At 39.4% G+C, this 14,254-nt stretch overlaps 1 protein-coding gene across 2 annotated transcripts in view; it reads left to right on the top strand.

Annotated features, from left to right (window-relative positions):
• The first annotated feature begins 7,694 nt into the window (after window positions 1-7,694).
• oxr1a (oxidation resistance 1a) overlaps window positions 7,695-14,254 on the top strand; it is a 166,679-nt gene continuing 160,119 nt past the window's right edge. For both annotated transcript variants that reach the window (XM_073484848.1, XM_073484847.1), the window contains exon 1: window positions 7,695-7,780. The gene's annotated coding sequence lies outside the window, so the exon portion shown is untranslated. The remainder of the gene's footprint in view (window positions 7,781-14,254) is intronic.

Below are 14,254 nucleotides of genomic sequence, written 5' to 3'. Positions count from 1 at the left end.
GAACAAGTCATGTATGCAAAGTGCTGTTTTTATGCAGTCATACATGTGTGGCATGCCAGAGTGCTGGTTTGCGTCATACAGCGACTGTGAAATCCATACTGATGAATTCTGCATCATTCATGTATGATGTGCACACATAGATCTTCACCACAGAGCTTATTGTGAATTGGGTCTGCAGTTTGGCTGTGCTCCATGTCTGTAATCATCTTGCAAATTTCCGACACCAGGGAGATATCAGATAATAACGCTTAATGGTTTTGGGAAAAGATTCAAGTTTTAGGCAATCCATGACATCAGAGGCAAAAATAAAGTACTGTGAGACTTTATTTTTATTCTCATTCAGAATCCAGAATCCAGCAGCTGTAAAGCTGTTTGCCTTATACTTTAATATTCACCAAAGAGAGAACAAAGCCAGACTTACTCTGACTATTTATCCATTAAATAGTGTCTAGACAAAGCAAAACCTCGACAATAAACCCTGTTTAGATAGCAGGTGACTGGTGACTGGAGCCATGTAGGGAATTCATTGTAGTAATTAAAAAGCCTGGCTGGACCAAAATGATGAATGTCAGGTATTGACTCACTGTCAGGCTGGCTGTGTGTGTATGTGTGTGTCTGCGTGTGTTGTTTTTGTTTCGGGGTATCCAGGGTTGATTAAAGCTAATGACGCTGGGCCTTCTCAGCCCTTCTGTTCCAGCTCCACATAATTAGGACAGAGAGAAGGATGGTCTAATCAGACAACTGTAGCGTCACTCTACAGTTTGTGAATGCCATTCAAACAGCAGTCACTCGGCCCTTGACTCCTGTACGGCCTGTCAGTCTGAACAGCGGTGAACAAAACACACAGGTCTTTTGCTGTCTGCCCCCTCTGGGAAATCAAAGACAACTCATTCCATCAAAGATTTAGACCCAATAACACCATTTGCTACAGTAACAGAAAAAACTCTGATGATGCATGATGTCCTTCACTGCCAGACTAAAGGTTGGTGTTTGTAGTTTGTCCCTTGGATTACCGGTGCAGCGTCCGCAGCTTTACACATCTGTGATTGTTGACAAAGCTCTAAATCAAAGCCACAGAATCCAGCAGTGATTGAACTGTGAGATGGTTAGATATGACCTGCAATGGTTTTATAGGATTGCTTTCTTTTCAAACACACATTCCCTCTTTTTTCTTGTTACAAATTCTGATGAAAAAAATCTATAATGTTCCTACAATATCCCTTTAGGGATTTATAGTGCACATGCTGTCATGTTTTATTTACATTGACCTTTATATAATCAGTAATATAATTTAAATCCTTTTTGTTATCAGTGTAATCCCATAAATGCTGCTTTAATATTCCTTTTACTGACATTTCTGTGGTGAGGTTGTTAAGTAATCTGCTCTTAATAAAAAGAGTGTTCTCTGTTTGTTTGGGATTAACATGATGTTACCGTGTCCTTTAGCGCCCACAGAACAAGAAGAAAATGTTCTTTACAGTGTTTTGCTTTGTACACTCTGCTATTCTAATTAGATATTGCTCATAAATAACATCTGCCCTTAAACCAAAAGCAACATCTCCACACTCCAGGTTCACAAAGATGAGCAGCCATTCCTTCAGAGCCAGGTCACCTTGACACCATCTTTGCCATTTGTGCCATGTCTGGAGGCAGTAGCCATTTTTAAGGTGTTGCTTCTTCCCCCTCAACCCTGACATTCAGAGTCTCACACAATGCATTTCATGCCTTGTTACAGGGCACTTTTCCCAAACAACAGATATAGGAGAAGACAGCCATTAAAAATGGAGAGCAGAGTGCGGGCTGAGTGCAAATAATAACCTATTATTTTGACATTTCTCACACGCCTCTGCTCCCATATTTTCCCCGGCCAGTTTCAGCTCTTTCCCAAGCAATGCAACTCACTTTTACTCTCTTCTTGATCTCAAGCCCTGAAAATTCCTTCTAAAAAAATCACATCACACCGAGGCATCGACACACGCAGGAGAGTTTACTACATGTACATGGAATCAAACCGTAATTGAGATAGCGTAGCAGGCGGATGAAAAGCCATTTCCTGTTTGTCTCATCTGTTTTGTCACATAGAGCAGGTTAACTGGGGGACATTTCCACTCTGGCCTATCTCTATCACCAAAGGCCATCACCATATTCTGCTGGGACATTCATATCTCACAACATGTTGGCTTGCCTTTATTAAATCTACCTGACTGAATGGTGGTATGATGTTACAATGCACCAGCTCATGGGGAAATTGATGTCTTAAACAGTAGCTGAGATTTTTTAACCATTCTAGCTGCATGGCTCTGGTAAGGGTGAGTTGGTCTGTCCCCTACTGTGGTCCAGACTGGACAGCAGTGCAGAGATCCTATTTTCCTTTTTTTTCCCCTTTTCTTCTTGCCGCCATGAGGTTGACGTTTGTGTTTTTTACTGAAGTGACTCGATATTAATTGATGGATTACCATAACGTTTAGTTAGAATTGTATTACTTTGGTGATCCAATTACTTTTCATCTTGCACCACCATCAGCTCAAGGTTGAATTTGTCCCATCAGTGTCATCTGTACTCTGTACTTGTTGCTGATTAGCAAACGTTAACGTGCTAACACTAAATAATGTACGAGGTACAAAGTTCTATGCTACTCACAAAACAAAACATCTATATATAAACAGATGAATAGAAAATAAATCACATTTATAAAATATATTATTATTTATAGTGGAGTCCAGATGATGAATCGAGGATTATCGCAGCCTGAGGAAAGAAGCTGCTCTGTAGTCTGGTGGTACCGCAGCGGATACTGTATCTTTTTCCAGATGGCAGCATGATGAACAGACTGTGGCTGAGGTGGGTGTTGTCTTATAGTATCGTTTTGGGCTCTGTGTCAACATGTCACCTCACTGATATCACTGATGCTCTGGAGATGGGTACGAATGATGATCTGGGTGGTTTTAGTCACCCACTGTAGAGTCTTGCTGTCATGGGCTGTGCATGAACCATGCGGATTGTGAAATTTTGTATTGTGTTAAAGACTCTATGTCTTTTGTGTGTAGGTGTCATAAAAAACATTTCTGACATCAGCATCAATCAACTTTTGGTAAAAATGAATCCTCTTTCATTTTCGGCTATACAACTGAAGCTTTCCAGGGACAGAGCTGTGAGAGCTCTTAGACTACTGTACTTTACAGCAGTTAGGTAAATAAGTAAGTAAATAAAGCAGTTGAGGTAGCTGACTGAGGTTCCCTCATCAGTATTGACCGTTGTCCCATTCAGAGCTCATTTTGTCAGACCTAGCTTTGTCATTGTCATGTTCCTATTCTTCTTTTAAATGATTCAATGCGTCTATACCAACACATTTGCCATCATTATTAGCCTAAGGACGATCTTCCTTTCCAGCACTGCTCTCATCAAAATGCTCCAGTATCAAAGGAATTGCTGCTCTGCACTAAACCTGACACCCTGTGCTGCACTATCATGTTACTGCTACAGTAAACTTTTTCATCAGTGTAACTCCAAAGTCAGAATAACTGAAGGTTTTCCTTTTCTTCCTGTTCTGCAAATATTTCACAAATGCAGCATAAACATCAACCTGTTACTCTTGGCATGTTAGCCCTGACGTGTATAGCCAAGAGGGATAATATATGAAGAAACATATCCTAATTGGTGATCGTCAGCAATAAATGTTCTGTCAATGTTTTCTCACACCTTCACTATAATTACACAACCTAATAGGAGCAGTTTATAAAGAATAAAAACTGAATGTCTTTAGCATGTCGCTGCAACCACAACCAATGCCAAGGGATGTCTGATGTCTGTCCATGTTATGAAGATAAAGTGGTGGGTCCACTGTATCCTACCCAAGACTATCCTAAGAGTCATGTTAAGTTTACATTTTAACTATTCCATTGAGCTTCATGTAACATTACAGACAATCTTGTGCAAGTAATTCCACACAAACTCATTGAGATGAGAAATTCATACTTACTGGCTCTCAGTAAGTCTCAAGCCAAATTAATTTGTGCAAGACTGTTTACAGTTTTACGATGGCTGTGAGGAAGATCACTCACACACACACACACACACACACTAAATGTTATTGCTGCAATGAAGTGCCTCTTTAACTAATTTACTGATAAATGGATTCTCTGATCCATGAATAAAAAGAATGTATTGTGTATTTGTGGAGCGAAGACTATCTAATATCTTAAAGGGCATTTTCTTTTTTTTGTTCTGTATATGATTCAGTGTAAAAAGGTATACAGATGCTTTTTCTTTGACAATGCTATTTCTCAGGAAATGCACTGTCTCCTTCATTTATTTATGAGTGAGCTCTGGGGTGTTCAGGAGGGTAGGCAGCACAGGCATCACTCTTCAGCCCTCAGTCTTCAGACTCCATGTGGCGCTCATCGATTTTAGCCCCTCGCTGCTGAAGTGCACCATCAATCAATACAGTAACAAGTCTTCATTTATACTTGAGAAATGCAGTTTCCAACTCAGTGGGCACGAAGTCTTGGTGTTGTCAGTGTGGTCGAGAGAGAGGCACTGGTCTGCATCTGGCCTTGGGCCTCATCTGCCCAACAACTGATACCTGACTGTAAATCACCATCATGACACAACACCACAGACTGTACATGCAGTATAAATATTAAATGCAACCATGAACAGCAACATTTCAAATGCATGGCTTTCACATGTTATTGTGGATGCTTTTCTGCAACCAAAGGTCTCAACACTCAAACAATTATATGTCTATATTGTGTCTCTCCCTTATAGCCACAATGACAACTTTATAGTGCATGAGGGCAGTCCCCTGGAGAGGAAGCAGTGGTTTATATGAGACTGTGTTCTCACAAGACCACTCGTTTAATGTAAAGCAACAGCCCAAGGTGTTTTCAATTCATCATTGCCAGGATTTGCATTCTGAAGGCCCTTGCAGAAATGACTCTGCAGAGTAAAACTGTTGTCGATGGTAATAACATTTTCAAAGATGTTACCTTGGTTGTTACATAGCCGTTCCATGAGCTGATAGTTTGCTATTTGACCAACTGAATATTCATTTAGGTTCTAACTCTTGCCACTGATAATAAGTCAGCATATGAGCACGGGTAAATACAGTGCAGAGATCTTTTTTGCTATTTAATTTATCACCTGTTTGTATGATATTCAGGATCGATCGGGATGTATGGCATCTATGTGGGTATTTGCTACTTTTATATCTACTGCTGTCACATTAAATTCATGTGGGGACTTGCAATATCATTATAATATACCAATAAAGGATCAGTCTACTGTACATATATTGTGTGTTTAACAGGCCTGTAAATGGTCAGTTGACAGTTCCGTTTTACCCCGGAGAATGTCATTTATTTCTGTAATCGTCCCGAAGGGACTTACAGTTAAGCTCTTATTTATGAATCATCATGTAAACTATACAAGCTTCAATGTCTATCGATTAAACACTAGAGTCAGAGAGGCGACAAATGTCATGAATAGGCAATCACGTTAGATCAAATGTATAAATGCAGACAGTTAAATAATTCAGTGTGAATAGTTTGTAAGAATAATAAAATATCAATAAATTCTGAGGGCCAAGGTCCCATAACATCAGATTTTAAAGGCTAATTCACAGGTCTTGGGGAATACTACAGTATATGCGGAAAAGGGAGTATAAAGCCTTTTGTGACTCAAGAGGAACCGTTATAAAAACTGATAAATTGCCTTCAGCGATGTCACTCAGTGGCTAGGTTGCATTGTGGGTAAAGCAGTAGTGCTCCGGAAGACCACTCATTTAAATGTGTAAAATTGGTGGAGTTGCCCTTTAAGGACTCAGCAGCTTTGGCTCACTTTTGACCTCATTTTTCTGGTGTGTATCATGGTATCCTGTGTGCTCACTACTACATGGGCGTAATCCTGTAAACTGGTCGTCTCTGTGTTCTACTTTAAATTCTGACAGTCAACCTCATCTCTGTAATTTATATGTGATGACTGCATGGACCTCCCAAAAATGAGAAGAAACATTCATACACACCTTGTAGGTTTAAATCAGTGCTTGCTAAACTCCCTGTCTTCATCTGTAAAAATGCTTTAAACAGCTTTTATACCATATCATCAGGATGAAAGATCTTAACAGAGTCTGTTCTGAACCTTAGAAATTAACATTGTTGCAAAACGTTCAATAGCCAAATTCATATATCTGTTGGCTATGTGCCAATATGATTTTTTTTTTTTTTAAAACAGAACATAATGTAGAGAAGATGCTCTGGATAATTTATAATTATTAAATTAAAGTTTAATGTTTCAGTGCACTCATGTCATTTTGGTCAATAAAGTTTATTGTCAAACTGTAAAATAACCTGCCTCCATTACACATGTGACTTTCAAAAGTGTTGTACAACCACATTATAAGGTCAGTGCAAAAAAAGTGTTTTTATTTTTTATACATTATGTATATCTTAGAATATTGGCCCATAAATCGATAATGGAATTTTTTTACTTCCTAATATCGGGCTCAGCGTTGGACCCAAAAATCCAATATTGGTCAGGATGCATAGGTGCCCTGGACCACATGTTGTTTTCAACTTTATTAAATATTCAAGCTCTCCCAGTTCTTATGTTTATGCGCTATATTTGAATGTTGCACATTTTTTATGTGGCTGCATATTTACTCTATATATATACTGCCAGTTGGCCAGGTCCCTCTTGTAAAAGAGATGATGTATCTCAAGAGACTTCCTGGTTAAATCAAAGTTACATAAAAAATACACAAACATGTCCAGTTTGATGGTTCTTTTCTGAAAACTCAGATTGGAATAAATATGAGATACGTTGTTTATGTTTTAGCATGAATCATGACGTACATTTAAAGGACAACTCCACCAATTTGACACATTAAAGTGTGTTTACAGGTCTTGGGGAGTACTACTGCAAATGTGAAAAAAAGTAATAAAAAGCCTTGTGTGGCTTCAGAGGAAGCTGCATGTAATCTGATAAATTTCCTCCAGTGATGTTGCTCAGTGGCGAAATTGGATTGTGGGTAACGTAGGCACCAGGTTTTGAAACGCAGTCCACTGTTCTGCATTGCACTCTTATAACACTGATGGACTCACTATGGACAGCTTAAAAAACAAAATCAAAATCCATACAGCAGAACCAGAGATATCACTCTCATTATTCCATGCATTCTTCTTCCTTTTCAAACACTACTGCCTACACAACTTAGTCACTGAATGACATCACTGGAGCCAATTTATGTATGTACATATGTGTTCAGATATAGTACTCCCCAAGACCTGCGCAGACACTCTGATGTGCACAATTGGTGGAGTTACCCTTTAATGCTGAATAGATGTAAGGGTGAAACCTCTGAGCAGGACATGGGATCACTAGCTGAAAAGACATGGACACTGAATTAAATTGATAATTCAATCGCACCATCCTGGTATTTCACTCTACTTCCACATACGAGCTCCACATTTCCTTCCTTCCTTCAATGTTTCTATCATTCTCATCCCTGCAGTACATCCCAGGATGACAGCTGCCCACCCCACCACCCCCCCACCTTGCCGGGACGCTGGCTTGGTATGGTCCGCTCCTCCCCTGTCCTACGTCTCAGCGATGGTAGTTTCTATTGGGAGAAGGTCAAATGACTCCGCATGTCTGCCTCTGTGTACATTCCCGCGATGGTGCACGCCTGACGAAGAAGCACTTCTGAAAAAACAACCGTGTGTGTAACCGAATACAATTTGCGAACGTCTGAAGCGGCTCCTCGCATGATACCCCTCTGAAAGTAAGTACCGGTGTGCAGCGGCGTGTGTGTTATTTCCGAAACGATTCACCCGGCTTATATTTTGATATGGCCGGATTAGTCGTTTCCTCATAAAGCTTTAATGTTTGTAAAGTGTTGTGTTTCCGTGCAGCTGGTGCAGCTCAGGAGCCCGGATGCTTTAAAAATAGTTCTTTTGAGGATGCTGCTGCTTCTTGTGATGCTTCCAGACGGTACAGGTGAAATTCAGGTGAAGGGTCGTTGTAGTTTCTTCCTCAACTCGACACTGTGTGCTGTTTTGCGTCTTTTAATTGTAGTTAAAACTACAGCCAAGAGCTAGCTTTTATCTCTTTTACCAGTAGCAGTTCTGATAACACGTGTATCAGCCATTTCTCTGTCCTAGAATACATTTTAGCAGCTCAGTGAATTAATATCCCAGCGAAAATAGGTTGGGACTCCCTGCATGAATAATAAAGGAACATTTAGAAGTACCAGAGCAGAGTAAAGGGGGAATTAAGGGAAATAAGGTCACTGTAGCCTTGTAGTATAATTCAACTGAGGTAAAATAAAATCATAAATAGAAATGCAAGAAATTGAAATAAGGCCAATTTCAACTCAGAAATGTCTGCTTAAAATAACAGTTTTAAAGTTGGTCTTCCTTCATGGTGAGTTGATAATTGGATGTTTACTGTGTTCAGTGTAAGTGGCATCTGAGGTCAGTGTTTACGTGGGGGTGTGGAAAATTCACTCCTCAGCAACTAGAAGCTCTGTGGAAGGGAGACTTAATGAAGTGAGTCATCGGAGTCGGCCCAAAACCCCCCCCCCCACCTGCAGAGTAGCATGCAGATAAGCCTATTACTCCATTGCATAATGCAATAAGGTATAGCCACATAAGGTGCACAATGAGCTGCCTCCAGGGGTAAGATGGTGAGGGGGAGCCTGTATATTGTCCAGGCTCCTTAAGCTCTTATTATACAGCTTAATGAAACATGTCAGCATGTTCAGGCACTGTATCACTGTCCAGAGACACAGTGGGCTCTGCTGACACAGTCTGGAGTTTGTTTAAAGTCTGTGAGTTGTTCAAGGTCGGGTCAAAGCAAAGCGAGACGTAGGAAGTGACAAGTGTTACTAGTCATGAAAATGTGTCACAGTATGACGAAGGCTTGTGTTGTTTAACTTTGTCCACATTAGTCAGACAACACAGACTTTTTTTAATTAGCACAACCAACCAGTGTGTTAATCAGCATTTTGTCTGAAAAATGTTGAAAATTAATAAAAAATCACTTCAAAGTGATTCAAATTGCTTGTTTTTTCCAACTAATCATCCAAAATAGTGGTGGGAGTCGCAGAATAACTCATGATATAAAACCATTCACAGTACGTTACCAATGACAATGATAGTATCAGGATACAGCAAGTCTGCGATAATCCATATATTGCAAGACAATCATCTAACAATAGACCATGATCCCTGTGTTACTGAAGAATGTGACAAAAAGGCAAAGTGCATGAACTGAGATGAAACAATGTATTAAAAAGTGTCTACAACTTGTCCATGTGTGCCATCATTCCAATGTAATATAGCCATAAACTGGTGTCAACATGTTTAAAAGAAGAATACAACTATAGCTCACTAAATTATTTTCAATATGTGTAAATGAAGGTTACATAAATTTACACCACAAGGAGTTTTGAAGAAGTTACTCTGGTAAGTCAGTTGTAATGTATTGCAAGATGAAGAGATACAATATACTACCAAGTTGATATTTTAACCAATCCCTAGTTCAAAACCCAACGATATCTATAATATAAGATTAAAAAAAGCCACAAATCTTTAACATTGAGAAGCTGTAAATATGGAGGTTTTGCTTGAAATGAAACTCAAATTTAATAGTATTTTCCTGACTAATTAATCAGGTTATTGTTTCAGTTCCAAGTAATTCCCTAAATATGAGGGATGCAAACTTTAAGAAGTTTCTGAAATTGATAGTCGGCTGCCTAAACAATTGATTATTGGTTAATCATTAACATCACATGACATTTTTGCACTAGAAACCTTTTTTAACAACTGATATGATCATGAAAGGCTACATTAGGAATTTTAGAACAGGTAAAGTTGAAAAAAACAAAAACAAGTTACTTGAATATAAACTGAATAACACAAAACAATGACTTTATTTTAACTGCGGAGCTCCTGTCTCAACTCGCCCAACAAATTCCAACACATATTGAGACAACTAAATGGCTGAAATCTAAGAAATTGTTTAGAACAAATTTCTTGTATTTTTTTAAAATGACAAATTACTTGGATTTTAATTCAATACATTTTGTCATAGCAGTATTTAATATTTTATTTTGATATACTTGATAAGCAAGTATATTATTTGAAATGAAATACTTTTTGATATTTTTGTGCCCATCTCTGATTGTCGGGTGATACATTGAACTGATTAATCGATTTATTAATTCATCAATAACATCCCTACTAACCATCTTGTTGTTGTAAAATGGAAATTTGGACTAATCTTATCTATTAAAAATCCACTTGTTGGGAACCTCCTTTGTTAGAGAAAACAAGAATCATCCCGTGTCACTACTGTAAAGGATGGCTGTGTCACACAAACACACACTCATACACACACTTTGAATGATGACTCTAATGATTAAATTATGCACGGTCCTGCTGGCTTTGATTAATCCTTCACCCTGCCATCATCATTGAGGGCTTGCTGTTACCAATTGATTACTGCTTTGAGATTCATGTTGATGAAACTGAGCTATATTCACTTAGTAGAATTTATTATATTCATGTTATTTCAAAAAGAAACAAATTCAATTAGCAGGCTCCTAATAAAGATGTATTTCAAGTAAATCAAACTGTACTTTCATGCTGCTGGTGCTTTGTTGTCACGCTGATAAGGCAAAGCTGACCAGGACGAGGCTTGATGTTTATCAAGATGGCTACGCCAAAAATGAGTATCTCTCAGATTCGTCTGTGAGGGGCTCTGAAGTCATGTGGTGTTTTAACAGCTGCAACTATCTTATCTATCTCTGCAGCCTCATTAATGCGCACGCACACACACAAGCAGGTAGAGGCGAGATCCTCTGTGCTACCCTGAGGAACACAAACACAGAATTTCTGACATCAGATGTGACTTGTTGCCAGGCAGAGTTTCCTGAATAGATGACAAGTGAAAAATTAGGGTTAAGCTGCTGCTCTTTTATACTCAATGAGGCGTTACTTATTAAGACATCAAGTAAAAAACTGCCTTTATATTGAGCCGATGCTATTTGACCTTCCATAATATAAAGGTAAATCAGTGGTTCTGTATATCCTTGAGTGGCTCCATGCAGATATAAGTGGTTCCATAGGGATTCTGTGGTTTCCAAGTATGGCTTGGTTTTATGTTAAAATGTCTAATCTTGGAATAACGTTTTCCCCGAGTCATTAATGGTTCTCATTTCTTCTATAATAGTGCCATGCAGCCAGTGAGGAATTGTTATTGCATGTATTTGTAATGCATATGGTTCTCCAGTGGTTCTTTGAGAGCTCTTAAATCAAACAGCCCGGAGGGAGCCACTACCACTGGTGGAGAAAGCCTTAAATCTGGCTTTGTAACTGGTTGGTGCTAATCCACGTTGAAACCAGACATAAACTCACAGAAGTTGTTGCAATGAAAAAGAATAAAGAAGCCATTTGAGGTTGAGTGATCCCTGTGCGGTGCCACGTGAGAATGATAATCTAGAATTACAAATCTCTAAAAGAGGGTTTTGTCCGCAACCAAAATTACCTTCCCTCTGATCATGGACCAAAGTTTCGCCTCTGTTAAGCACTTTGTTTGGGCGTTGTTTTAGTTGCTCAGTCTCCTCTCGTGCTATTATACAGACCAAGGAAGCATGTAGTATAAAAACTTAGCTAGATTCATGAGATATGTTGAAATGAGCGATCTCATACTTAACAGACTACTTGCACATGGCTAACTCCGCAGCATTCATTCCCTACATCACTTAGCTGATAAACTGGGATCATTCAGCCCAGTTAAAGATGCACTGTGGACTTTTAATGTAAACAAACAAAGGTTATTTTTACATTCAGTATTACTTGCCAATAGAGCTGCAAAAATATATAAATATATGTTTTAATATATTTATTATAAAATATATACACTCCAGTCAGTCAGCAGACATACAGTTGTTACTGCTGTAGCGGCGTTATTTTAGATCACACTACCATGCTCGGCATGACCCGCCCTACACTGCCTCTGATTGGCTACATCCTGCTCGTTAAGTAATGCGCATGTGCAACTCTCACCAAAGATTGAACAGAGGCAAGATTTCTCACTCTGTAGCTAAAACGGAGCATTCCAGACACAGTGTAAGAAGGGATGCTTATAATGTGTTTTTTAAAAATTAAAGTATGTAAAGCTGTTCTACTAGGAGCCCCAAATAAAAGTACGAACCTGAGAATTTGCATAATATGACCTCTTTAAGACTCTTACTGACTCTGATGAACAGTAAACCTCAACTCAACCTTGGGATTATTTCTTCCTATAAATTGATGTCTATTAAACAACAAAAAAACTGAAAATGCTCAACAGTCCCTAACCAATAATATGTTCAAGTTTATTTTATAAAACAGACAAAAACGGCAGATTATCACTTGGATATGTTGCAGCCAGAGGATTCGGGGAATTCTTACTTGAAAAAAATCACTTTTAATAAATTAATTGCAGTAATAATGCAGCGCTACCTGAAATGATCTCCTTTGTTCCAAACTTACTGGTATTAATTTAGAAGGTAGTAAAATAAATGTTCTCCAGTATTGGCAAGCGGCTGCATGTGCATTTGAATTTGGTCCTCCTGGTGCCAGCAATAAAACTGCTAGATCAAGGGATTTATTCAGCATTTTTTTTTAAAGAGTTAGCAGTTATTAGTTTTCACAGACTGTACTTTTGAGTTTTTGGAATAATAGAGAGGTGTGTTGTTGCACAACACTGATGGATAGTGAAAGACCGAGAGAAGGAGGGAAAGGGAGGGTCTTGAATCAACAAGAAAGCAATTAGATAATGACAAGGGCAGTGACACAGTGATTTGTTGCCTTCTGTTGTAATATGATTCCAGGAATCCAGTTGAAAATGAATTTTAAGGCTTCCAAGAAATACTTTCTTCTATTATGTTGCGTCCAGACAGGACGATGCTTTTATGCCACTGTGACGTGTGGTGCGGTTTGTTAGAGATGACTTGTGTTTACAGGACGAAGTCGTAGAGAAAGTTCCAGTGATGATTTTTAGTTCTTATCTAGAGAAAGCTGTGATCACACAGCCAGACTGCAGGCTAGAAAGAAGCCCCCTCCGGCCCTCCCTCATTTTGGTGTAAATACCCTGAGGAATGTTTTGTTTTCTCACTCCTCTGTGTGAGATTTTCATCCCTTTTTGTCTGGCTTCCTCTCTGCTATCCCGCCGTCTAATGATGATAATCTCAAAAGAGACTTACGGAGGATAAACACTGTTGACTGTCCTCTTAAAAAAACAACAGGTGAACAATAGTGGGATGACCTACTGTAGCAGTTGTAGGATGTAGCTTACATGATAGCGGGCGGGTTTGGTCTGGGTCCATAATAGCTTTACCCTACGTACAGTAAACAGCACCATGGGACTGGTTGGAGGATTACAGAGGATTTGCCATGCTAAGCCACAGGAACCCAGCCCAGTGACCCCCTCATGTCTCCTCCTCCCTTGAGCACAGTAACAAACCACCATCTTCCTCCCAGTCTGCTTGGCCCACGATGCATTGGGGGACGGCCACGTGACCCGAATCACTGATTATTGGATAGGATAAAGGATGGCAGAGGCTGTCTTTGGATGTTGATGTTTCATAAAGTGATTAAATCTGTTTCCCTCGACTTGGTTTGAGAGTGATGAATCTGCGCTCGTTTCCTCTGTTCTGCCGTTTTTCACCCCTGCTCAGGCAGGCGTCTTCTGATAAATCTGCAAATCTTACTTTAATGACAAAAGTTATCATCCAAATAGCTGTCAGGGTAAATTAAGGGCATGTTCTGAGTGCATTTCCCCCGTGCGAATGGAGTGATAATGTGACAGCCAGATGACATACATCACAAAGCCCGCGCCACATAACTTGATGGGAAGAAGGCGATGCTGTCAGCAAACTTAAATCTGATTTGGTCCCATCACTTAAGTTGAGCGAACATTGCCTTTGGTTCCACTATGGGACACTGCTTGAAAGCTAATTGAATCAAAGCAAGGGGATGGGGTCGTTTTTGACTGACACTCCACGGGCATTTGTCTCTGTCAGCCTAATATCATGGAGTGAAGTGACTCAGCAGAAAGCAGTCCCCAACCCGACTGTGTATGTGGCCTTAACTCAAACTGACAGTGTTCTAGCTCCCGTACATACCTTGCCATGAGCTACTCTGCTGGAAAGCTGAGGTTTTCTGTTTTTTTCCCACCATTGTCATCATCATGTGCAGCCTCCATACAA

Source organism: Pagrus major, chromosome 17, assembly GCF_040436345.1.
Source record: "Pagrus major chromosome 17, Pma_NU_1.0".
Taxonomy (NCBI): Eukaryota; Metazoa; Chordata; class Actinopteri; order Spariformes; family Sparidae; genus Pagrus; species Pagrus major.
This window is presented reverse-complemented; position numbering and strand designations above follow the sequence as displayed.